The following is a 25,496-nucleotide window of genomic DNA, read 5'->3' on the forward strand; positions in this document are numbered from 1 at the left end:
TCTAACTCCAGAAATTAAGCACAAAATCTAGGCTGACATTTCAGTGCAGTACTAAGGGAGTGCTGCCTTTTGGATGGGATGTTGAACCAAGACCCCATCCACATCTTAAGGCACTATTTGAAGAAGAGCAGGGGAGTTCTCCCGCTGTCCTGGCCAACATATGTCCCTCAACCACCATCATTTATCTCAGTGCTGTTTGTGGGACCATGCTGTGGACAAATTGGCTGCCACAAATGCCTACAATGCAAGAATGACTACACTTCAAAAGTACTTCAGTGACCGTGAAGCGGATTGGGATGTTCGGAGGATATGAAAGGCGCTATATAAATGCAAGTGTTTATCTAGTAGCCTTTTGATGGTAGGTCTAATCTTGCTATTTGGGAGGTCCATTTGGTGCATGTAGAGGCTCTGCATTGAAACTATGTTGGCTACAGCCTACATGATGCTTTCTCGTCTGCATTTGAACACCATTTTTCTTGCATTCTGGCCTTCAAAATTACAGAAGGTTTAAATCGGAAACTAAACTCCAAAAAAAAATAATCAGAGGCTCACCCCTACCATGCACCCTTATGGATGGATTAGGAATCCCTATATAATAATATTTAATTGTATAACACTTTAATCCACGGAAAACTCGCATTTTCACAATCCAGCTCATTGAATTTTGCCAGTCCAGTACATTAGTTGTTTAATGAGACCTGAGATCACGAGTGATTCAATAGTGTGAGATACAAATTAGTCTAGGACCTTGATCCAAATATATTCAACATGTACTTACAGATTATGGGGGAGAAAAACTTATATCTATATGGAACCATAGTACACCCTTAGGACATTTCAGAGCACTTCACAATGAGTGAATTACTTTTGAAGTGTAGTCACTGTTGTTATTGAGGTAAATGAAGCAGCCATTTTGTGCACAGCAAGATTCCACAAATAGTGATGAACCAAATGACCAAGTAATCTTTTTTGTTTGGTGGTGTTAGTTAAGGGCTAATATTGGCCAGGAAAGAGAACTTTTTGTCCCTTTTCAAATAGTGCCATGGGATAATCTATATCCAACATGAACAGGTAAGATCTTGATCCAACATCTCATCTGAAAGACAATAAATACCCTTCCTTCAGTGCAGCACTGAAGTGTTAGCCTGTATTTTAACCTCAAATTCTGGAAAGGGGCTTGAACCCACAACTTCAGAGACAAGAGTGCTACCAAACTTTAGGAGGTAGATCTGTCAATGGTCATTCTCCACTGAGGCCATATTTATGACTTCAGCCTTTTGTCGGAGTGAAATGACCTGTAACAAAGATAATGCTTATTGAGGAAATAATTTCCTAATCGAACCTCAGCCCATCTGCCGCTGAAACTCCTCATCTGTGCCTTTGTTGCCTCCAAACTCAACTATTGTTCGAGTCTTTAAGTGCCTTAAGATGTGCTCTCCTGGCTTGCTTCTCTACTTGCATCCTCCGTAAACCTCAGCTCATCCCAAATTCTACATTGGCTCCCGGTCCCTCAATGCCTCAAATTTTAAACCTTATCTTCATGTTTAAATTCCTTCATAGCCTCGCCCCCTCCCTACCTCTGTAACCTTCTCCAGCCTGATAACCCCCGAACTCTCTGTTCCTATGACCTCTTGTGCATCCTCCCCCTCCCTTTGCCCTACCATTGGCGGCTGTGTCTTCAACCGCCTAGGCCCAACATTTTGAAATTCCTTCCCTGAACCTCTCCGTCTCTCCATCCCCTCTCATTTTTTAAGATCCTCCTTAAAAACCACCTCTATGTTCGTGTCCTTGGTCCCCACTCTTAATATCTGCTCCTTTGGCTTGGCATCTATTATTTTGAGTAATTATATAACTTCATGATGCTGTTGGTTACCCATTTATCAGAACTTAACTGTACCACAAAGGGTGGCAGTAAGGGACTATTTTAACTCTACAGCTGAAATTAAGGATGAAAGTTTGAACAATACGCTGACCCATTTTATCTGATTTCTTAGTGTGGTCACTACCACCCGAACCAAACTGATCACCACCCCACCCCCCCAGAACACCACTCATCATTAATCCTGTTGTTACATCAGAAATAGTTAGCCGTGTTGAAAAGAAAATCTTAGAGCTCACACCTGCTTCCTGTTAGATGATGAGAGGGGGAAAGTAATTGTTCTCAGATCAATATTTATCCCTTTGGGAAGTCTCCTGAAATACTTTTCAAGCTACGGAACATTTTGCAGGTGACCTTGCTGCCACTGCACATATTACAACACAGGGCGTTAGTCTGGAGACAATGACATCTGGTCCCACTTGCGTAAGTCACACAGTATTGTTCGTACAGTCTTGAGATTACACGTTTGCTTCAGAAAGCATCTCCTCTTGGGAATACAAAGTTCAACAGCCCACATTTCTGGACACAATAGTAGGCTTTGTTTTTTTTTTTGTTGACTGACTGATTGCACAGGGCACGTTTCAGAGCTCATGTTTACAATTGGCAAATGCGAGAGTCTCAGCTGCTACAAGTGTAACATGTTTCGGAGATTCATAATGGATATACCGCCAGTCAATCAGTAGGCTGCGTTCTGGCTTTCTTCCTGTGTAGTCAGCTTTGCCTGTCCATTAATAATCAGCCCTTGTCTGTAAAATGTGACACAGATATTATGTGAACTGGCAAGTTGTTATAATCTGGAACGCACTGCCTGAAAGGGCGGTGGAAGCAGATTCAGTAATAACTTTCAAAAGGGGATTGGATAAACACTTGAAGGGGAGAAAATTGCAGGGCTATGGGGAAAGAACAGGGGGGAGTGGGACTAATTGGATTGCTCTTTCAAAGAGTTGACAGGACCGATGGGCCAAATGGCCTCCTTCTGTGCTGTAAGATTCTATGATTCTATGAATGTTAGCTTAGACCAGGTACATCAATAAAAGTCAGAACCGAGTCAAATGTGAACGATTTATGAACAAGTTTCTTTCCAGCAGCCCCACGGTAGTTAGTATAGGTCAAGATTCATGAAAACGCAGCTCGTGATAACCCAGCCAGTTTATCCAGGGAGTTACTGGACCATACAGACCAGAAAGATCCCAGATTTGTTCTCGGGTCTCTGCTGCATTAACTGATCACAGCAGCCCTGGATTAGGGAATGGAAAATGAGGCTGAGTTCCTGTTCCTGGCAGCAATCCAGTGATTATTGCTGGAAGTGCGATATGTGGATTCCTCCTTTATCACTCACACTCACTTTCAAGGCTCAAACAGGGAAATTGGAAACTGAAAGAAAGGAAAGCATTTATGTAGCGCCTTTCATGACCTCAGGACATCCCAAAAAGCTGCACAGCCAATGAAGTACTTTTGAAGTGTAGTCACTGTTGTAATGTAGGGAAACGCCACAGCCAATTTGCACACAGCAAGGCCCCACAAACAGCAACGAGATACATGATCAGATTATCTGTTTATAGCTGGTGGTTGAGGGATAAATATTGGCCAGGACACCGGGGAGAACTGCCCTGCTCTTCTTCGAATAGTGCCATGGGATCTTTTACCTGAGAAGGCAGACGGGGCCTCGGTTTAACCGAAAGATGGCACCTCCGACAGTTTAGTGCTCCCTCGGTATTGCACTGAAGTGTCAGCCCGCATTATGCGCTCAAGTCTCTGGAGTGGGGCTATGAACCCACAACCCTCCTGACTCAGCTAATAGATTGCTACCATCGAGCCACAGCTGACACCCACTAGGAGGGTTCAAACAAATCCAGCAAACGCACTGAGGACAGGAACCATTCCACTCATCTGAAACACGTGGCTGCAATTAGTCTTGATGACATAATCCAGAACGTTCCTTTGAAGAAACTGAAAGGTTTTTAAACGCTGCGTTTCACTTGTTGTCTAGGGCACTAAATAAACACAGCTTCTAACTGGGATTCTCAAGAATCATAGGCTCATAAAAGATCCCTGACTCAAATTGGTGCGCAGCCAATAGCGGGAGAGCGTTAGGTCACATTGGTTCTGATAGGTTTCACTCGCAGCCTCCACCTGATTTGACTTACAATTGGTTAATACGGACAACCTCCAATCCCACGGGAAAAAAAAATATAACTGCTTCTCGCAAAGCACTAATAAGTTGGCACATGGACTGAGACGCTGTCATTCTGAAATGCGGGGAAGTTGTCACATATGCAGGTCCTCTAGTGGTCTATCCCTGGTACGATTGTCTCAAATACAGGAGTTTTAACAGGACTCATTGTTATATTTGTTTTCTCTGTCAATTTGTGAGTAAATCTTTGCAATTTTATTTTTGGGATGGTAAAATTGAGAATTTTTTTCCATTATTTCTCAAATTAAAACCTTTTCAGGCAATATGTTCGAAAATGAACACTGGACGATTAATGTTTGGTAAAATAATGCAAGGCAAGACCATCTCAGGGTCATGTTAACCTAACTCGCCCAGTGGGAAACTGACAAGAGTGGATCAGCCGCCCGTCTTACACCCTCCGCCCGACTGGACTTTCCACTGACTTGGGTTGAAAGTAAAATCGGGCAGGGTATAAAACACGAGGCCGAATTAGGTTAAAATTAACAGCCGCCCCAACGTGACTTAAAATAAAGAGCCATGATGTGGAGATGCCGATGATGGACTGGGGTGGACAAATGTAAGGAATCTTACAACACCAGGTTATAGTCCAACAGTTTTATTTGAAAATCACAAGCTTTCGGAGGCTTTCTCCTTCGTCAGGTGAGTGTGGGATTCCATGGAAGGTACCGCATATATAGTCAGAGAACAATGCCTGGTGATTACAGATAACCTTTCCAACTGCCCGTTGTCAAGGCAATCAAAGGAGTCGAATAGTGTTCAGACAGAGAGACATTACATACAGGACTACTGAATATACAAACGGTCAGAACCCAAAGACAGAGCGAGAGAGAGAGAGAGCGAGAGAGAGAGAAACATCCAAAAGGAAGAGACAGAGAGAGAATGACCAGTTGTATTAAGAACAGATAACTCTTTTTTCGCTGGTGGGGTTACGTGTAGCGTGACATGAACCCAAGATCTCAGCTAACTGGTCACACAGTCGCAGCCATTTGGTAAAATCTGTGCTTGCAATCTCACCTTAAATCACTGAGAATGATACAACCTGGAGTAACATGGCACCCAATGCAGACTGAGTGCTAAACCGCTTCCACAGAAATACATAGACGTTACAACATGGAAATAGACTATTCGGCTTAACTAGTCTGTGTCGGCATTTTACTCTCCATGTGAGCAACTGGTTCTAATCACATTTACCCGCCCGGTTCCCAAATCCCTTCATCCATTTACTCAATCTAATCTTGAATGTTGACACATGCCCCGATATTTCCAGTGAGGCGGGGAGGGAGGATTCCTGTCTCCGGCCGGGAAACCTGGACACACCGGGAAGGTGGAGGTCCTGCTGAATTGAACGGCAGGACTTCATTAGAATTTTTTTCTTCAGTTTCCAGCCCGGCAGCGGGTTAGATTGTGAGGCTGGGGCAGGAAAGCCTGCTGTGGAAGGCTGCAGCCAGGGACCAGAGAGGAGGGAGGGAGAGAGGAGATAGATTGGGGGTGGGGGGGGGGTGGGAGAGAGGGAACGGATCGGGGGGGGGGTGGGAGAGAGGGAACGGATCGGGGGGGGTGGGATAGACGGGACAGATCAGGTGGGGGGGGCAGTAGGAGAGACAACAGCGGGAGGTGAGTGAGACGGGACCGATCGGGGGGAGGGATGGGAAAGATGGGACTGATTGGGGGGGGTGGAGGAGAGATGGAACTGATGGGGGTTTGGGGGAGAGATGGGACCGCGGCAGGGGGGTGGGGGATAGATGGGACAGATTGGAGGGATGGGAGAGATGGGACTGATTGGGGGGGGGGTGGAGGAGAGATGGGACCGCGGGGGGGGGGGCGGTGGGGGAGAGATGGGACCGTGGGAGGGGGGGCGCTGGGAGAGATGGGACTGCGGGGGATGGGGGTGGGAGAAACGGGACCGCAGGGCGGTGGGAAAAGGAGATCAGATCGCGCGGGGTGGGGAAAGAGATCAGATCGCAGGGGTGTTGGTGGTGGGGGGTATCGTCCGCTCATGGCAGTTTTGCTTGGGGTGCGGAGGAATGGGAGGGGGGATCCATGCCTGCTCCTCCTGGCCCACTGCTGGAAAAGAATGTACCTGCTGGGTCAGGCAGCTCCCTCCTCCATTAAGCTGCTGGGTTTCTCAAGCTCTGGGAGGCGTTAATTCTAAATCTCTGCCAAAATCTGAGGAACAGGGCCTCATTTAAACATTATAATTACCAACCCGCTTCTCCAGAGCGGGTTACTCGGCCGGCCCCAAACCCAACGCGGTTAAACTGGAAATAGGCACCTTCGCGGTGAGTTGGGTTTGGGTTTCCCATTTTTAACAATTTAACCCCCGCTCCCCCCCACAACCCGACCCTCTCCTGCCTGTCCTGGGGGGGGGGGGGTGGGGAGGGGGTTAAAGTTCCCCCCACCGTTTATGTCTCAACCACAAACCCTGGAATTGAATTCCACAGTCTCACAACTGTCTGTGTGAAGAGGTTTCTCTTGCCCTCTGTTCTAAATCTCTTACAATTAATCTTGGATCTACGGCCCATCGCTCTTGGTCCCTCAAATACTGGAAACAGTCTGATTCTATCTGCACTGTCACATCGTAATTTTAAACATTTCTATCACATCACCCCATAATCTTATGAAAAAACACACAAGAAAAGTCCTTTTTCACATTGCTGTTTGTGAGACCTTGCTGTGTGCAAGTTGGCTGCTGCATTTCTTACTCTCTCTCTGGCAGTCCCTCGGGGTCGAGGATGGCTTGGTGGAAGATGCCTGCGCGTGGATTCTTTTAACGTGGGGTGGTCATTGCACACCGCACGGTCCCAGCAGAGCAAAGTCTTGGCCCAATAGCAGGGAAATCTGGGACGAGTGGAGACCAGGCTCTGCTGTAGGATGGGGACACTGTAGCACTTCGAACTAGAGTGCTTAAGTCTCTGGAGTGGGACCTGAACCCACAACTTTCTGCCTCAGAGGCAAGATTGCTACTCACTCAGCCCCGGCTGACACCGCATTTCCTACATTACAACAGTGATTACACTTCAGAAGCACTTCATTGGCTGTAAAGCATATGGGATGTCCTAAGGTCATGAAAGGTGCGATATAAATGCAAGTGTTTTCTTTCTACATTTGTATTTCCTCGTACCAGACAGCATCCTAGTGAATTTGAATGGTACCCTCACTACCCTCACTAAAGCCTCAATATCCTTCCTATAGTCTGGAGCCCAATACTACACACAAATTCTAAATGAGGTCCGAAGGATTTATATAGGCTCATCATTACCTCTTGTTTTCTTTGTATTGTATACCTCTTCCGGTATTCCATTAGCTTTTTTTTTTACAGCCTTATCAGCCTGGGGTGCTATCTTTAATGCCCTGTGGACTTGTGCCCCGAATCTCACTGCTCTTCCACGCCACTGAGCCCACATCCATTCTTTGAAGTTCCTCAACCTGCTACAAAGGCCACTGAAGCAGAAGTAGCTTTGTAAATATGCTAGCGGCACACGAGTTGTCATTTTTTGTCCGTGAGCCACATCAGTCCCTTCATCAAGAAGTCTCGAATGCAAAAAACATGACGTTTGGATTAGCCAAAGTAACATACAGTGCCAGAAATCTTTTGAGACTCAGACACAAAAGTAATCCTCCGTCCTGTCAGCTCCCATTCAGCGGATCAAGGCACTGACATAGAAGATGAAAGCTCGCTGTGATATCAGTTTGATGCTTTGAAGCAGCTGTGAAAAGCAATGTCAGTCTTTGAGACATGACACGAGTGTTTTTGGGACAAAAAAATTGCAACTGATTTCCTCATGAGTAAGTTAGAAGGTGATATTACAATTTAGCCATCTAGTTGCTTTCATTGGATGGTACAGCTGTAATAATTGATAAAAATATTGACTCTGCATATAGATCAATACTGTCAATATGATTTGCAATTGCCTTATGCAACTATACAAAAAAAATTATTCTCAGGACATGGTCAATACTGGCAAGGTTGCTATAATTATCCATCCCTCATTGCCCTTAGCAGATAGGCCAATCCGGAGAGCATTAAGAGTCAGCAACATAGAGTAGGACTGGAGTCACGTACAGGCCAGGCTGGGTAGGGTTAGTAGGTTCCCTTCCCTGGAGGACATTAGTGAACCAGTTGCGCTTTGCCAGTCCACAAATTAGGAATTTAGTCTCATGATCCTCTGCATTACTTGTCCGCTACACTACCAACATTGAATCCTGCGCAGGAATTAATTTCAAACATTATTCAAAGATTCAGGAGCTCAGACATGGAACATTGCCTACTATTTCAATGGACGGTGTTAACCCATTAAAAAACAGGTTAACACCCTCAGTTAAGATAACACAAAGGAAAGTAATAAGAGCGTGTTAAGCATAGTTATTTCTGGCCTCACGTGTTTGAAAATGTTTGAACTACACAGCAGGTCGATCAACTTTTCTAAAAGAGGAAAAAAGAGGTTAATGTTTAGGTGTGAACTCTGTTCTATGGTTCAGCTTCAATTAAATTGATGCCTTTATTCCCCTTTAAGCTATCTAAAGAATAACAGTTGGGTAATCCCTGGGCTGCCCTGGGATTGGGGACAGTTTTGTCTTGTGCATTCGGAATGCATTGCTGCTTGGGATTATTATAGAGAGCAGCTTTTCTCACTTTATATCAGCCGGACAGAGTATTGCTGAAATGTCGGAAGATCGCTGAAGGTGGAAGGTGCTGTTCAGTTTCTGAGAGCCAGTGATCTGGAGTACAAGCATTCACAGTACCGCAACTAAAATAAACACACTACAATGTTGGAGAAGGCCAAATTAAAATTCAACTTCATGTGCACCTGCCAACGAACATTTACTTGTACAGAATGCAATGTGGAGTAGGCACCCTCAGACTGTCTTCTCCCTCATCAAGGAACACCAAGACCAAAAGTAGAACCCCTACCACAAGCAAAGTTGACCAATTTCAAGCACATGAGAACTTGTATCTCGAGTATTCCTGGCCTATATATCCCAGTGCATTTACCCGTTGATCGAGGAAGACCTTTATCTGGAATTCTCTATGGCCTTAAAGGAATAATCAACAAAACCATTCCTCTCGCCCCACCCCACCCAATGAACCTATTATACCCTGCATGGAACTGAGGATGTCAGAAAAGCTGATCGCCAATATGACCGGATGTGCACAGGTGATTAAGGTGGTAAAAAGCCCATGGGCTGTGTTCTTCATGAACCAGTAATAGATTTGCTTCAAAACAGATCTTTAGAAGATTCAGGTGGCTCCCTGTTGCAAGGGGCGCTGTTACATATCGGGCTTTATACCCCCCAACAGTTACTCTCATGTTCACAGGTAGACGGCAGTTTCCATCGTGTATAACTCAGTCCCTTATGAACTGAAACCTGTGCCTTTATTCAGCACCATGTACGGGTCCAGAAGCCTAAGTTAAACATTAGGTGCGGTAAACCACTTACTCGAGGAAAAAAACATTAATTAAACTTCTCCTAAAGTTAACATTTTCGCCTATAAAATGGGGAACATAAAGTGTCCTCCGTAGCTGTCCCTTTCCTTTCAGGCGCAGCAAAAAATAGAGGGAGAGAAGCAGGCACGTGAGAAAACTAGAACTATGCAGAGGGGAAACAGCACCACATGATACCAAAACATTCCTCCCATCCAAAGAGAGAGAGAATGACAGGACAATACCAAACTCCTTTAAAGTCAGCTGCACGCAATTAGTCATTGGATATAAATTCTGGTCATGTGGGCTAAACAACAAGTAAGCAAAAAACTAAAAGGGGGGAAAGAGGGGAAAGTAACAGGGAGTGCTGAAGATTTCAGGGGCGGCATAGAGTTACACACAAATCTTCACAATCTCTCTGTACTCCACCCAAAACTTAGCCCAGGCATCATCCAGGTCTGGATTACTAGATTACTATCTACCATACCCCCATAGCAACATTAGGGTACATTTCACCTTTGATGCTCCTGGCCAACAGTTGCGTGTTTCGGGAATGCATATTGGAGATTTTGGGGCGCGACCCCTCCCTGATGTTCCACCCATTCATTTTAATGGGTAGAAAACGCACATGCCCAAATTTCCCATGCCTGCTCCTGGCATACAAAGCTCGGCCTTTAAGACTGCAGATGACAAAACTTTACTCCCTTGTAAGTGCATCCATGGTAATTTCCTGTAGTCAGAATTTCTTGCGGAATAGTAAAAATTTTCAAAAAGATTGATTTCACGAGGACCATCAATTGGAGGAAATCCTGGTGATGTCACCACACCTAGCAACCAAGACAACTCTTGTTCCCTGTTTTTGTCTAAATATTTTGAACTGCTGGCCAAAAAACAGTTAAACCCCCACCGCTGGAATCCATTTCTTGTCCAGACTCCCACAATTAAATGTTCACATCAAATATGTATCTAGAACCAATGATTCAACTTAATTAGATGCCTAGGCCCCAAGCTCAGGAATTCCCTCCCTAAACCTCTCTACCTCTCTCTCCTCCTTTAAGACACTCCTTAAAACCTACCTCTTTAATCAAGTTTTTGGTCATCTGTCCTAATATCTCCTTATGTGGCAAATTTTGTCTGATAACGCTCCTGTGAAGAGTCTTGGGACGTTTTTTACTCTGTTAAAGACGCGATATAAATGCAAGTTGTTGTCGTAAACACGACAGAACTTTTAAATTGGGTCAGGTGATTTTTTTTGAAGTTGTGTCCTTAAAACCACCTTCTGTGGAGCATCATCCTAGATAATGTGCCAGGGCCTGAACAGTGTTCTCCACTTTCAGGTGACTGAATGAACGGTTGACGTTCACTAATTTTCCTCAGTGCAGAATCTCATTTGCAACGCGTTTCCCGAGGTTGCGTTCAAGTTGTCTGCATGGAGTCTGACCTTTAACCTTTCAGAGATCAAACTTCAAACAGCCATGATTTCCTCACACACACACACACTAAATGTGTCTCTCAGTAGAGGTTTGAGAAAAACTGTTGCAAAAAGGGTGAAAATTTTGCTTATGATGTTTCTTAAGCCCCAATTTTAACTAGGGCCACGAATCATGTGTGCCCCCATGACGTCATCTGCGTGAGGCCCGGAAAATTAAAAATTTTAAAAGCTTTTAGGAACAATTTACTACCTGCAGGAATGAGAGTCCACACTTTCAAATGTTCCTTTTCTGGGCCTTTGAGGTTGAGTGGCATGTCAGGACCATTAATCATCTCATCAACAGCATCCTTACTCCGTGAAATAGCTGCCCTAACTTTCAGCAGTGAGTTTAATTCGTATTTACGGTGCAAATCCAGCAATATCTTGAACCTCACGGGGAGGTTGAGGGCAAGCTCTCGCTTTCGCGAGGCTAACGGCGGAGCGGCGCAAATCGTCCAGCGACTTGTGGCGATTCGCAATTCGCGGTGGATCTCTTCCTCGCCACAAATTGCTGGGGTTTTTTTTTACACACTATAACGGTGTGCGCCTTTAACTCGCCATTATTTTCCCAGCAAATTCCGGGCCATTGTGTTATTCTGGATGGATTTGTGCTAAACGCACCAGCATGTGTCGAACTGAACCTTACCGACCAAAAGGTCTGAGGCTCGATCCTTGACATTTGCTGATCTCAGCCATTGAGGGAAACTGAATGCAGCAATTGGCTTCTTTGCTTTAGGGGTAGGGAGAGGAAACATATCAGCCAGGGTAGAGGGTCCCTGCTCCTGATCACAACCCAGAGACTACCACTAGAAAGTGCATGTGTGTAGATACTGGGGAAGGACAGGACTTGGTTTGGGCTGTGATGCCTTCAACCCCTAAAGACCCTGCCTCCACTCACTGGACAGGCTCACACTTAAAGAGCAGCCTCCGAGAGGTGGTATTTGGTGGATTGCTGGCAATCTTGGAATGGTTCCCAAGCTTGGATCGGTGTCAGCAGAAGGGAAAAGGAAGGAAGAGGAGGCAAGCGATATTGTGCAGAGACTGTAAATGCATCCCATTGTTTTATCCATGGAATTGCATCTTCAGAAATGTGGAGTAACATTGATTATCAAACATCTTGTCAAGCCACCTCTGTACTTAATATTATGTAAAATCACAGGCTTTAAAATGAGTTTCCTCTATTAAATAATTTCAACAAGCTCATTACAGCACATCTCTTTGAATGCCAGTTTCTGTATTATCTTAAATTAGCATATATTGACTTGTATTAGAATACCATCTGGCCTCCCTCATCCCATTTTCACACATGTGTGTATACAGATATGCTTTAAGTGTCATCCCCAGAGAACTGCTTCCTATTAAATCTTTTAACTAGGTGGGCACCGATGAGTTTGCTTTTTAAATGAATTAAAAATTGAATAAAATTATGTAAGCACAGAGCTATGATACGTATCGTGTGTGTAGCCTGCAAAGCCACACTCTGATGTGAAATTTGCCTGTCGTACCCAAGACTCAATGAGGGAACTGCAGCATGTGGGAAAATCCAGTGTGGTATGGACCATTATTATTTTTAAATGGTTTGGAAGATTGCTGTCTAAAGGGGGATTTTTTTTTCTCTACAATCTCACCTAAAATCAGGTGGGAATTAATAGAGGTTGAGGGAAAATTTAGGCTTTGAGGCCTACCCTCACCTCACAGCCCTGACTGAGGTTTCTCTCCCCCCAGTCGCCCCTTCTGTCCTTTCCTTCCCTCCCCAACCCTACAGCGGGGGGCTGGGGGACAGGTCCCAGGAGGATTACTCTCCCTTTGCACCAAATTTACTGCCACTTCCTGGATCTGGTGTGTGGAAGGTTGATGGTCAACCCTGGGAAGCGGCGGCAAAGGCCTTGTGGTCCCCCTTCCACCACCACCCCCTCTTGTGGAGGGAGAGGGCCTTGTCGCGGCTTCCTTTCTCTCCAGTCAGACCTAAACGCTTAACCTTCTGAACGCTCTAATCTGATTAACAGTTGGAGAGGCCGCAATGTGAACACTCCTTCCATGGCCGTAACCATCTTTATACCAGCCCATAGGGCAGTCAGACGATGAGGGGGGATCACTCACACCCACTGGGCAAGAGTATCCCACTCGATGACAAGCCAGAATTCAGAGCCCGGTCTCCACCTTCTGACTCAGAGGCAGGAATCCAAAGGCTCGCTCCACCCAGGTCAGTTACGTCGTAGTGCTAAAAATTGGTTATCCGGCCAGCCTTCTGTTAGTACGCTCACGCTCCGAGTGAGTTGCGAGTCTTATAAGGTGAGATGCAGTTCCCTAGTCGCGTTCACTTGTCAGCATTAGTTGACGATAAAAAAAAAAACAAGCAAGATTCAAACTGTCCCGAGATCACCCCGAGCCCTGCTGTGCAAAGCCGACCAATTGGTGCACAAGGACATGATGTGGTGGCTCCCCTTATGAGCAAAGGTGAGGCACTCAACCCAGCACATGAGCACAGACACATTTAGCAGCACTTAAAACATAAGAACATAAGAAATAGGAGCAGGAGTAGGCCAATCGGCCCCTACAGCCTGCTCCGCCATTCAATAAGATCATGGCTGATCTGATCCTAACCTCAAATCTAAATTCATGTCCAATTTCCTGCCCGCTCCCCGTAACCCCTAATTCCCTTTACTTCTCGGAAACTGTCTATTTCTGTTTTAAATTTATTCAATGATGCAGCTTCCACAGCTTCCTGGGGCAGCAAATTCCACAGACCTACCACCCTCTGAGTGAAGAAGTTTCTCCTCATCTCAGTTTTGAAGGAGCAGCCCCTTATGCTAAGATTATGCCCCCTAGTTCTAGTTTCACCCATCTTTGGGAACATCCTTACTGCATCCACCCGATCAAGCCCCTTCACAATCTTATATGTTTCAATAAGATCGCCTCTCATTCTTCTGAACTCCAAAGAGTAGAGTCCCAATCTACTCAACCTCTCCTCATATGTTCGCCCCCTCATCCCCGGGATTAACCGAGTGAACCTTCTTTGTACTGCCTCGAGAGCAAGTATGTCTTTTCTTAAGTATGGAGACCAAAACTGTATGCAGTATTCCAGGTGCGGTCTCACCAATACCTTATATAACTGCAGCAATACCTCCCTGTTTTTATATTCTATCCCTGTCTAAAGTGAGGAGCAACCATTCAGTACAGTGTCCTGGACCGAAGTTTGTTTCCTCATCGAGTTCCCCTTCTTGCTATTGTCTGTTTGCGTCCTTGCAGTCAGTGAGTAGTGCAACTTCAGAGAGGGAAAGAAAGACAAGAATTAACGTAAAGGTGATGGGATCTGTCTGTGCAGGTTGGAATCCGATGCTCGTTTTTGCATTTCAACAAGAAAACGTCACTTTAGTTGAGATAATCCAATAGCTCCCCGCTCAGTTTCGAAACATGATTTGGAGCAGAACCCCGGGGGTGAAATTGATCTTGGGGTGATAGCGAATCAGCAGCCCCTTTTACATTGCACCCCATTTTTTTTTTCCCATTCAAGTCAATAGAAAAAAGAAAAATCGGGCGGGGTTTAAAAGGGGCCGCTGATTCGCCATCGCCTCATTCGCGCTACCGTAAAAGACCAATTTCACCCCCACGGTTTTCTCAAAGCTCACGGGAATCCAGATGAGTTTGGAATTTGCTGTCCACATGCTAACCGGTGTTTTCGGGAGAGATCTCCCGCACAGTTTTACACGCCATTTTGCTGTTCGTTAGTTTGCAAACCCTGGTTACTGTATGCTGGCTTTCTGTCAATGTAAATCTACAGATTCATTCTCTGTTTCCAAATTAACTGAATCTTGTGCTCCTATATAGTCTCAACAATCTGCTTCTGCAAGGGTTTTTTTTTGTTTGCAGCGGCGTAAAATGTGCATAGGAACATAGGAACAGGAGTAGGCCATTCAGCCCCTCGTGCCTGCTCCGCCATTTGATAAGATCATGGCTGATCTGTGATCTAACTCCATATACCTGCCTTTGGCCCATATCCCTTAATACCTTTGGTTGCCAAAAAGCTATCTATCTCAGATTTAAATTTAACAATTGAGCTAGTATCAATTGCCGTTTGCGGAAGAGAGTTCCAAACTTCTACCACCCTTTGTGTGTAGAAATGTTTTCTAATCTCGCTCCTGAAAGGTCTGGCTCTAATTTTTAGACTGTGCCCCCTACTCCTAGAATCCCCAACCAGCGGAAATAATTTCTCTCTATCCACCCTATCTGTTCCCCTTAATATCTTATAAACTTCGATCAGATCACCCCTTAACCTTCGAAACTCCAGAGAATACAACCCCAATTTGTGCAGTAAGTAACAAAGTCGCCTCCGCTGAGTAATGCATCTGGGACCTTGATAGATCCACGGGCAGCAAACTGGCCGACACTGCAGATGTTCCCACTGGTGAGCCTGTTGTATAAAATGCAAGGGGCATGTTGACTTTGACTGGCACTGGCTGTTGCTGCACAGATGTTACCCGTTGTGCAGAAATCTTCATGAAGGAGATGGCACAGCTCGGCCAATGTCTCCCTGCTAACCTTCAGCCTCCTTAGGCACACTCCCAAGTGGCTGTGCCTGGAAATGAGAGATACACACGGCCACAGAGTGACGGGACTAGACAGGACATCGCGAGTGCCAGCTAATCTCAAGGCCGGCCTGTGATGGACTGGAGAAAGATTTCATTTAATATTTCTTCATTGGAGCTGACCAGCTTGCAGACACTTTAGGTTGAATACTGCTCGCCCGAAACAGCCTTTTGTGTCTGTATGAAATGCACATTATCTGTTCCATGCACCAATGCCTGTTTAAAAGGTGGGCGAGTCACCTCTGCCTGGCTGGACGGCATGATGAGTGTTGCAGATGTTAGGAACAGATCATTGGGCTATTAATTGGTTAACATAGCCTTTGTAACCGTCCCACGGAGAATCGTTGGCTGTGCCCTGAAAAGGTGGCCCAAGCTGGTACACCAGGAGAAAGGATATCACTCTTTGTATGTGGGGGGTGGGGGGAGCTTGGTGCCCATCCTCCTCTGTGGCACCTAGATCTTGGTGGTAGTAGCAAATATTCAAACATGAACTTTGAAGGCCAAAGTGGAGAAAGAGTCCACGTGAACAGCAGTTGAACATGGGTCAGTCGGTCCTACGAGATCATTCTGGTGCGCCAACTCCCTGCACTGCACTGCCCCTTCTCAAGGTCAGTCACTCGTGAGCTTTCCATTCTGCTGTATTTATAGTTCAGGGCTGATGGTGATATAACCTTGCACAAATCAGCAGCTTGTAATAGTTACAATAAAGTTGAAGTGAAATCAATTCACATCCACCCACATGAAAATGACTTTGTTTTGTCAGTTTGTCCGGATTACTTTTCAGCCTTTACCTCAACAAACTAGAATGAATGTTTCATAATCGAATCTGAAGGTGTTCAAACAGATCCAGATCAAGGTCAACTCAGTTGAAGGTCCCTGTAGGGACATATCTCATCTATTTTCTGGAAACTGTATGAATTGTATGCAGTGCACTGTAAAAACCCCTGAGGTTTCACATTTCATATCAGAGCAGCTACGTGCTTTAAGTTTACCATGTGGAAAATCAAAAGAACATTTTGCTCTTGACTTTCCCTTTGTAATTTGGTGCTCTGTAACTTGCTGCTCGAAAAGTTTTAGAGATTGATTTGCCCTCCCTGTGGAGAGATGCTGTCGGGTAAAATCCAGTGATTCAGCACACTTGCCGTGCAGTCTTGCTTGATGGTAGCGCTGGATCGAAGAATCGGGGTCAGGGGTCAGTTGCCCTGACCTGCAGCGCTCCCGATATCCTGGTCGTTCAGATGAAGTGAGCAGAAAATCAAGCGGGCTAATGTTTGCACCTATCGCTCTGATCAGTGCTCTTACTGAGCGAGGCTCTGCAGAAGGACAGTAGTATTGCTGAATTTTCCCTTAGTGAGACTGGATTTTCCTCCATGATCCAGCCCAAAATCAGACTGGAGAGCAGCGGAATACAAGACAAAGCTTGGGTGACGAGGCCCATCACTGCCTGCCTGCCCACTCCGAGCTTCATTTCCCTTCCTCCACCTTGACTGCGTCTAACTCCCCACTTCCCTGCCCGCCACTTGCAAATACCAGCTGGCGGGAGAGGGGGATAAGAAGGGGAGAGAGGCCATCTTCCCAGCTGACTTTGCTCCTGTCTGCCCACCCCTGGACCAAGGTGGTGGCAAAGAAAGAAAGACTTGCATTGATACAGCACCTTTCATGACCACAGGATGTCCCAAACCCAAATTAAGTACTTTTGAAGTGCAATCACCATTTAAGGTCTCATCCGAAAGATAGCACCTCCAACAGTGCAGCACTCCCCCAGTACTGCATTGGAGTGTCAGCCTAGATTTTGTGCTCAATTCTCTGGAGTGGGACTTGAACCCACAACTCAGACTCAGAGGCGAGAGTGCTACCAACTGTGTCAATAGCTGACAACGTGGTAAGTCCAGGGTAGCAGCAGGATTGCTTCAAATTTTGCAGAGGGGAGGCCTGCTAAGCCTCCTATCCCTCCATATAGTCACCTCAGGCCTACGAAGCTCAGAAGTTTCTTCATCTTCTTAGTTCTTCTGCCCCTTTAAGGTCTCTTGCCACCTCAGCTTGTGGCAGTCCCACTGCAGCATCACCTCATTTCCCTCTCCAGTGCTGGTGGGCCTTGGCAGCAGGAATCCCGCCAGGAGCCCGTCCTGCATTGCGAATGACCCGCGACCCAAGAAAATGGGTCAAGCTCGGGGTGGAGTCAGAGGGGCTATTCTACCCCACCATATGGGCTCAATTTTATGGGGAAATTGGGGGCGGGGGGGCTCTGAAAATCGGGGAAATCCCGTTCGGGTTCAGAGCCCGGCTCCAACCCGCCGACTTCCGGGTTCCCATTGACGCGTCTGGGTGCGCGCGCGCCTCCTGAGTGCAGAAGTCCCACCGGCAATTAAAGCCGGCTGGATGTTACTTTACATCGTTGTTCAGGTGCTTTAAGTACTTGAGGTACTTAATTTTCTCCAGATTTTGGCAGGGGTGCGATTGTGAAAGATCCTCAGCGTGTTTCCCGTGCTGTGGGAAACACTCCATGTTACAACGGACGTGTTTCAGCCAGCAACCAGTGGGAGATTCAAATGCTTAGTTGACAGGTGGGGATAAAATGTCACTTATTGCAGCAGGACACTCTGTTATTTCAGACAAAGTTTTGGCTGTAAGATCTTTGTGTTTGGACTGAAAATTCTTACCTTCCACTCAAAATTCTGCTGTTCAAACATATTCAACTACTCTGCGGACCCCCTCAAACTCACACCGTCAGGATGGGGGAGGGGGGGAGCTATGGCTGCATTCACCACTACATCCGAGGACGAGCAACATCACCAGCCTCGCCAGGCATGGCGTCCACCTCCGCCACGTGGCGCTTCACAAGATAGTGCAGCACCACAGGCACCTGCACAAGAGCACAGAGGGCAACAACAGAGACAGTGACGTCGTAGGAGGCACTCCCCTCACTACAGGGTCTGCAGACCGAGGCTCAGCTTCCTGGACCTCTCTGAGGAGCAGTGCCTACGTAGGCTCAGAGTCAGTCGCCAGGTGGTCGCAGGCATTTGCAGCCTCCTTCATGCCGAGCTGCTCCAAGCTGGGCCGAGCAGCCTCTCCTTACCTGTCGCTGTCAAAGTCACCACTGCCCTCAGCTTCTTCGCCTGCGGATCATTCCAGGGTGCCACAGGGGATGTTGCCGGGGTCTCTCAGTCGTCTGCACACAAGTGCATAAGGCAGGTCATCGGTGGCTTGTTTCGCACGGCCTCGCACTACGTCAACTTCCCCATGGACAACCTCAGCCAGACGGAGAGGGCAGTGGGATTCCACTCTGTGGCTGGCTTCCCACGGGTGCAGGGTGTAATCGATTGCACCCATATAGCAATCAGAGCACCTCCACACAAGCCAGGACTGTTCATCAACAGGAAGGGGTATCACTCCATCAACACTCAGCTCGTTTGTGACCACCGCAAAAGGTCCCTGCACTTGTGCACCAGATTCCCTGGCAGCTGCCACGATTCCTTCATCCTCCGGGAATCCAACATCCCACCCCTCTTCCACGCACCGAACACCCTTAAGGGCTGGCTGCTCAGGGACAAGGGATACCCCCTGCACACGTGGCTCATGATACCTCTGAGGAACCCCACCACTGAGCAACAGCGTCGATACAACGACAGCCATATTGCCACCAGGTGTACAATTGAGCATGCTATAGGGCTGCTCAAGATGTGATTTAGATACATTGATCATTCCAGGGGAGCGCTTCAATACGCACCAGACAGAGTGGGACGCATTATAGTCGTGTGTTGTGCCCTGCATAACATGGCACAACAGAGAGGGACGCTGCTTGAGGAGGCCCCATCCATATCTGCCACCCACATTGAGGAGGAGGAGGAGGAGAAGGAGGAGAAACCCACGGGCAGAGCAGCGGCTCACCTGGCTGCTCGTGAGGCCAGGGAGTCACCGATATGTGAACGCTTCTCCTAACATCAGAAAGTGTGAAGAGTCCAGTCCTCACACCACCGGAGAGAGCAACGCCCAGACCAGCTCCCCCCGCCACCCCTCCCTGGACAAAACAGGCCTGCAACCACACATTTACCCACCGTAGAGTGACCCAATGGGTGGCATCAAGTGTCGCTGCACATGGGTGAACCTCATGAAAGGGCCCTATTACAGAAACCAATCAAGAAAGGCCAAGACGTGGCAGTAGTGGTGACAATAATAATATTTAATGAGAGTTTAACAAAAAGCTAATATAAATAAAAAACATGACCAACCATCAAACACCCTTCGTGCTTACAAAACCTTCGCCTTTCGCTTCCGACTACTTCTATGTGGTGCATCCCCTGTGGCTGTAACAGAGGTAGTGGTGGGTTGCTCTTGTTCATGCCCTGACTGATTAGATGCTTTGGGCCGATGCCCTCTGGGCTTTGGTGCCCGTGAGGGCCCCTCCAAAGACTGCTCCACCTGTACCTGTTCAGGGGCAGACTCGGCCACCTGGAGAGGAGGCAGCATTGCAGGTACTGGTTGAGGAGGGGGGCAAGGGGGGCAACGGGTGAGATGTGGGTGTGCTTTGAGTGGCGTCGCCACTTCCATGTCCCCTTTCACCATCATCCCTCCCTGGGCCAGGCCCACACCACTCCTACCACCCTGCTGGACAACAGTTTGGAAGATATGTGTGAAGCCTTGTAAGGCCAGTGCTAGTATCTGCCTGCATGTTTAAGGCAGCAGAATATTGTTTACTGTGAGTCCGAACGGCCGTTGTCAGGGCCTGAGTGGACTCACTTGTGAGCCGTGCTTGAAGCTCAATGGAGGCTAGCCTTCTTTCCATCGCAGACATTCCCGCACTTACCCGTGACAGTATCTCAGAGATGCCCTCACGTCCCTGTGACAGTATCTCAGAGATGCCCTTACGTCCCTGTGACAGTATCTCAGGAAGTTGTTCACATCCCTGAGACACTATCTCAGAGATTCCCTCTCGTACCTGTGCCACCATTCCACTCATGCAGGAGTTGGACTCCTCCATCCTCTGCGCTATTGTGGCGAGCACGCGTAGCACCTGTTCCAGCACCTCGCAAATGTGCTGCTGCCCCTCGATCATTCTCTTTTTAAAGGATGTCCCCCAGGGTTCAGCATCTGTGTCCAGCTGAGCAGAGCCTGGAGAAGAGTGGTCCCACCGACGTGGACTCTCCACATGTGCCCCTTCCACCAGTGTCTGCTCGTGTTCACTTGTGTGTGGTAACTCACCAGATGCGAACCCAACTAACTGAGGACTAGGACCCACCGAGGTGTGAATATCTGCGCTGGTGGATGGTTCGCTCAGATGTGACAGTGCACCCTTAGAGGCCGGCAGATCCTCTGAGGAATCGCCCTCTGCCATCACAGCGGTCGCTGAAGGCCCTGTTAGAGAGCAGAAGGGAATATTAAGCATGATCACAGATGTGTCATGCTGCGATGAGCATACTGAGGTGCTGAAGATGGCAAGGCATGTTAACATCAATTCATAATGTGTGTGCTGAATGTTAAAGTTCTGTCACCAGACGTTTGTCGGGTGCCAGTCTCGGCTTCCCCGACGGACAGGCACTCGAGGGTTCTGCTGAGCTCCAGCGCCTCCTGCTCCACGTCTGTAAGGACGACGGTTTGTGGCGGATCCACTTCGGTCCTCGCCCTCTCCCGTGCATTCTGGGCTCTTTTCTCCTATAAGGGGTGAAAGTGCAGACGCGTGAGTGAGTGATGGTGACGTAGCCAACCGATGAATGCATTGGTTTGGATGCGGCTGACCGTGAAAGAGATGCATCAGAGGGTGAGTATGAGACAGAGCCATGACATTGTATGAGGATTGGGTTGAGTGGGAGTGGTGGGGTGACTAATGGGGAGGTGAGGAAGTGCAGGTAAGTTTTTTTTTATTCGTTCATGGGATGTGGGCGTCGCTGGCGAGGCCAGCATTTATTGCCCATCCCTAATTGCCCTTGAGAAGGTGGTTGTGAGCTGCCTTCTTGAACCGCTGCAGTCCGTGTGGTGACGGTTCTCCCACTGTGCTGTTAGGAAGGGAGTTCCAGGATTTTGACCCAGTGACGATGAAGGAACGGTGATATATTTCCAAGTCGGGATGGTGTGTGACTTGGAGGGGAACGTGCAGGTGGTGTTGTTCCCATGTGTCTGCTGCTCTTGTCCTTCTAGGTGGTAGAGGTCGCGGGTTTGGGAGGTGCTGTCGAAGAAGCCTTGGCGAGTTGCTGCAGTGCATCCTGTGGATGGTACACACTGCAGCCACTGTGCGCCGGTGGTGAAGGGAGTGAATGTTTAGGGTGGTGGATAGGGTGCCAATCAAGCGGGCTGCTTTATCTTGGGTGAGCCTTAAATGGGTGTGGGGAGTGATGTGATAGAGTAGTGTTGGCCGTGCAGAATGAGTTGTGGGGTGGTGGCAGTGATGTGGAAGACGGAATGTAGGAGAATAAGTGTACTCACTTTGGCTGACTTAGTCAGGTCATTGAACCGCTTCCTGCACTGGATCCAGGTGCAGGAGATGTTGGTGCTGCTGGTGACCTCCTCTGCCACCTCGAGCCAGGCCTTCTTGTTGGCAGAGGCAGGCCACTTCCTCCCGTCCGCCAGGTAGAACACATCCCTCCTCTTCCTCACCCCATCCAGTAGCACGTGGAGTGGGGCATCGCTGAATCTTGGAGCAGCCTTTCCCCTGTGCTGCTCCATTGTGCTGTGTGGGTGTTTGCTCCAGGAGCGGCCACTGGAGGACTGCCCTTTAAATAGAGCTCCTCCAGCTGACAGCTTGTAATGCGGGTGCGCAGTCCGCCCGCTGCGCAGCTTTCAGACGGCAAACCCGGAAGCCACGTTAACTGGCTCCAATTGACTCACGATCGCGTGGAAAACGGACATTTTTTATTGGGCGGGTTACCCATGTGCCCAATCACCCCCCCCCCCCCTGCTGCCATCCCACCTCCACGCTAATATCGGGACCTATGTGTCAGCTTGGCTTGGTGAAAAGCACCCTCATCTCTTAGTCAGAAGGTTACAGGTTCAAGACTCATTGTGAATTTGAGTGCATAATCTTCACACTGAGGGAGTGCTGCATAGTCAAAGGTGCTGTCTTTCAGATGAGGCGTTAAATAAGGGTGGTGGAAGCAGATTCAATAGTAATTTTCAAAAGGGAATTGGATATAAACTTGAGAAGGAAAAAAAATTGCAGGGCTGTTGGGGAAAAGAGCAGGGGAGTGGGACTAATTGCACAGCTCTTTCAAAGAGCCGGCAAAGGCAAGATGGGTCAAATGGCCTCCTTCTATGCTGTATGAGTCTATAAAACCGAGGCCTCCTTTGCCGATTCAAGTGGATGCAAAATGTCCCATGGCACTGTTTGAAGAAGAGTAGGGAATTCTCCTAGTGTCCTGACCAACATTCCTCCTTCAATCAGCATCACCAAAAACCGATCATCTCATCATTCATTCATTTGCTGTTTGTGGGATCTTGCTGTGCACAAATTGGCTGCCATGTTTGCCTGCACAACAACAGTGACTAACTACGCTTCAAAAATACTTTGGAACATCCTACGGATGTGAGAGAGCATTATATAAATGCAATTCTTTTCTCTTTTTGTTTCTTATTTTCGTGGTTCAAACCATTGTTTTACATTGTAGCCCCCCACCCGCCCCCCCCACCGGCCTTTGTTAAGTGCTTCGGGATATTTACCAGTTTATTCTCTTGGGCGGGGAAACTCCTCACAGCTCCTCAGATCCACGCTTCTTGGCGAGATGAGGTCCACCCAGCAGCCTCGCCTCACAGAATTCACCCTGTGCTCTTTTCAGCCTGGGTGCCATCCTGTGCTGAAGGCCTTTACCCTTCATCTCGGTTCTCAGTAACAAAAAATAATAAAACGGCACAGCGAAATTAGAAACAAAAAAAAAATTGCATTCAATTTCAACCTACTCTGGTAAACTGTTCAAGAGAGACTAAAGTGCTTTGGACATATATTGCAGAAGGAAAATGGCAGCCAGCCCAGATTACTACAATCACCTGTTCTCGGTGGAACAAAGGGATGGGAGTGGCCAGTGGACACTTAACATCATTGGAACATTTGACCAGGAACAGATACCAGAAGAGAACGTGCAGCTATTGCAGAGCTGGGATGATGGCTGAGACTGGGTGACAGTCCTATGGACTGAGAAAAGGGAAGGAATGTAATGGTTGGGACAGTTGCCACAGCAACCAGTCCTTTCTTTGTAGCAGCAGTGTCAAATCAGTTCTTTTCTTTATGTCAGTTAATATAATAAATGTGAACCATGTATTTGTAGCTGTCATCTCCATTGAAGAAGTGTGTGCCTGGAACCTTTCATTTACTTCCTTGAGGTCCAATACAGTGTCTCAACCATAGTAGCACAGTTGGTGTCGTGAAACAATTCATGTGTTTGTTCTCTTAATCCATTTAGAACAGACTCTTGCTGCTGGTCTGTGCTAAATATACTTAATAATTTTTATAAATTATGCCACAAACCTGGAGACCATTACTAGCACCAACACACCATCAGCTATTACAGTGCCCAACCAAATTGACTTCAATTTCCCATGTATGGATTAGTGATTTTAGTTTATAATAACCCGCACATCTCCAATGCTTAGTATTCATCTTATACCCTGACACCACGAGGAGCAGCACAGAATCTGGTATCCACTTTGTCAAACGTCAAATGGGTACGGTAGCATAGTGGTTATGTTACTGGACTAGTAATCCAGCGGCCTGGACTAAAATCCGGAGTCATGAGTTCAAATCCCGCTGGCAAATTTAAATTCAATTAATTAAATAAAAATCTGGAATTAAAATATTAGTATTAATAACAGTGGCCATAAAGCTACTGGATGGTCGTAAAAACCCATCTGATTCACTAACGCCCTTCAGTGGAAGGAAACCTGCTGTCCTTACCTGGTCTGGCCTATATGTGACTCCAGACCCACAGCAATGTGGTTGATTCTTAATTGCCCTCTGAAATGGCCTGAGCAAGCCACTCAGTTGTAAAATCTCGCTGCAAAAAGTCATAATAAGAATAAAACCGGACGGACCACTAGGCACCAGGACACGACAACGGCAAACCAAGTCCAGTTGACCCTGCAAGGTCCTCCTTACTAACATCTGGGGACTTGTGCCAAAATTGGGAGAGCTGTCCCATGGACTAGTCAAGCAACAGCCTGACAGAGCCATACTCTCAGAATCATACCTTTCAGCCAAAGTCCCAGACTCTTCCATCACCATCCCTGGGTGTGTCCTGTCCCACCGGCAGGACAGACCCATCAGAGATGGTGGTACAGTGATATACAGTCAGGAGGGAGTGGTCCTGGGAGTCCTCAACATTGACTCTGGATCTCAAGGCACCAGGTCAAACATGGGCAAGGAAACCTCCTGCTGATTACCGCCTACCGTCCTCCTCCATGTTGGGAAGCAGCAAGGGCACAAAATGTACTCTGGGTGGGGGACTTCAATGTCTATCACCAAGAGTGGCTCGGTAGCACCACTACTGGCCGAGTCCTGAAGGACACAGCTGCCAGACTGGGCCTGCGGCAGGTGGTGAGCGAACCAACATGAGGGAAAAACTTACTTAACCTCGTCCTCACCAATCTACCTGTCGCAAATGCATCTGTCCATGACAGTATGGGTAGGAGTGACCACCGCACAGTCCTCGTGGAGATGAAGTCCCGTCTTTGCACTGAGGACACCATCCAACGTGTTGAGTGGCACTATCACTGTGCTAAATGGGATAAATTCAGAACAGATCGAGCAGCTCAAAACTGGGCATCCATGAGGCATTGTGGGCCATCAGCAGCAGCAGAATTGTATTCCAGCACAATCTGTAACCTCATGGCCCGGCATATTCCTCACTCTACCATTACCAACAAGCCAGGGGATCAACCCTGGTTTAATGAGGAGTGCAGAAGAGCAAGCCAGGAGCAGCACCAGGCTTACCTAAAAATGAGGTGCCAACCTGGTGAAGCTATA

Source organism: Heptranchias perlo, chromosome 1, assembly GCF_035084215.1.
Source record: "Heptranchias perlo isolate sHepPer1 chromosome 1, sHepPer1.hap1, whole genome shotgun sequence".
NCBI classification, from domain to species: domain Eukaryota; kingdom Metazoa; phylum Chordata; class Chondrichthyes; order Hexanchiformes; family Hexanchidae; genus Heptranchias; species Heptranchias perlo.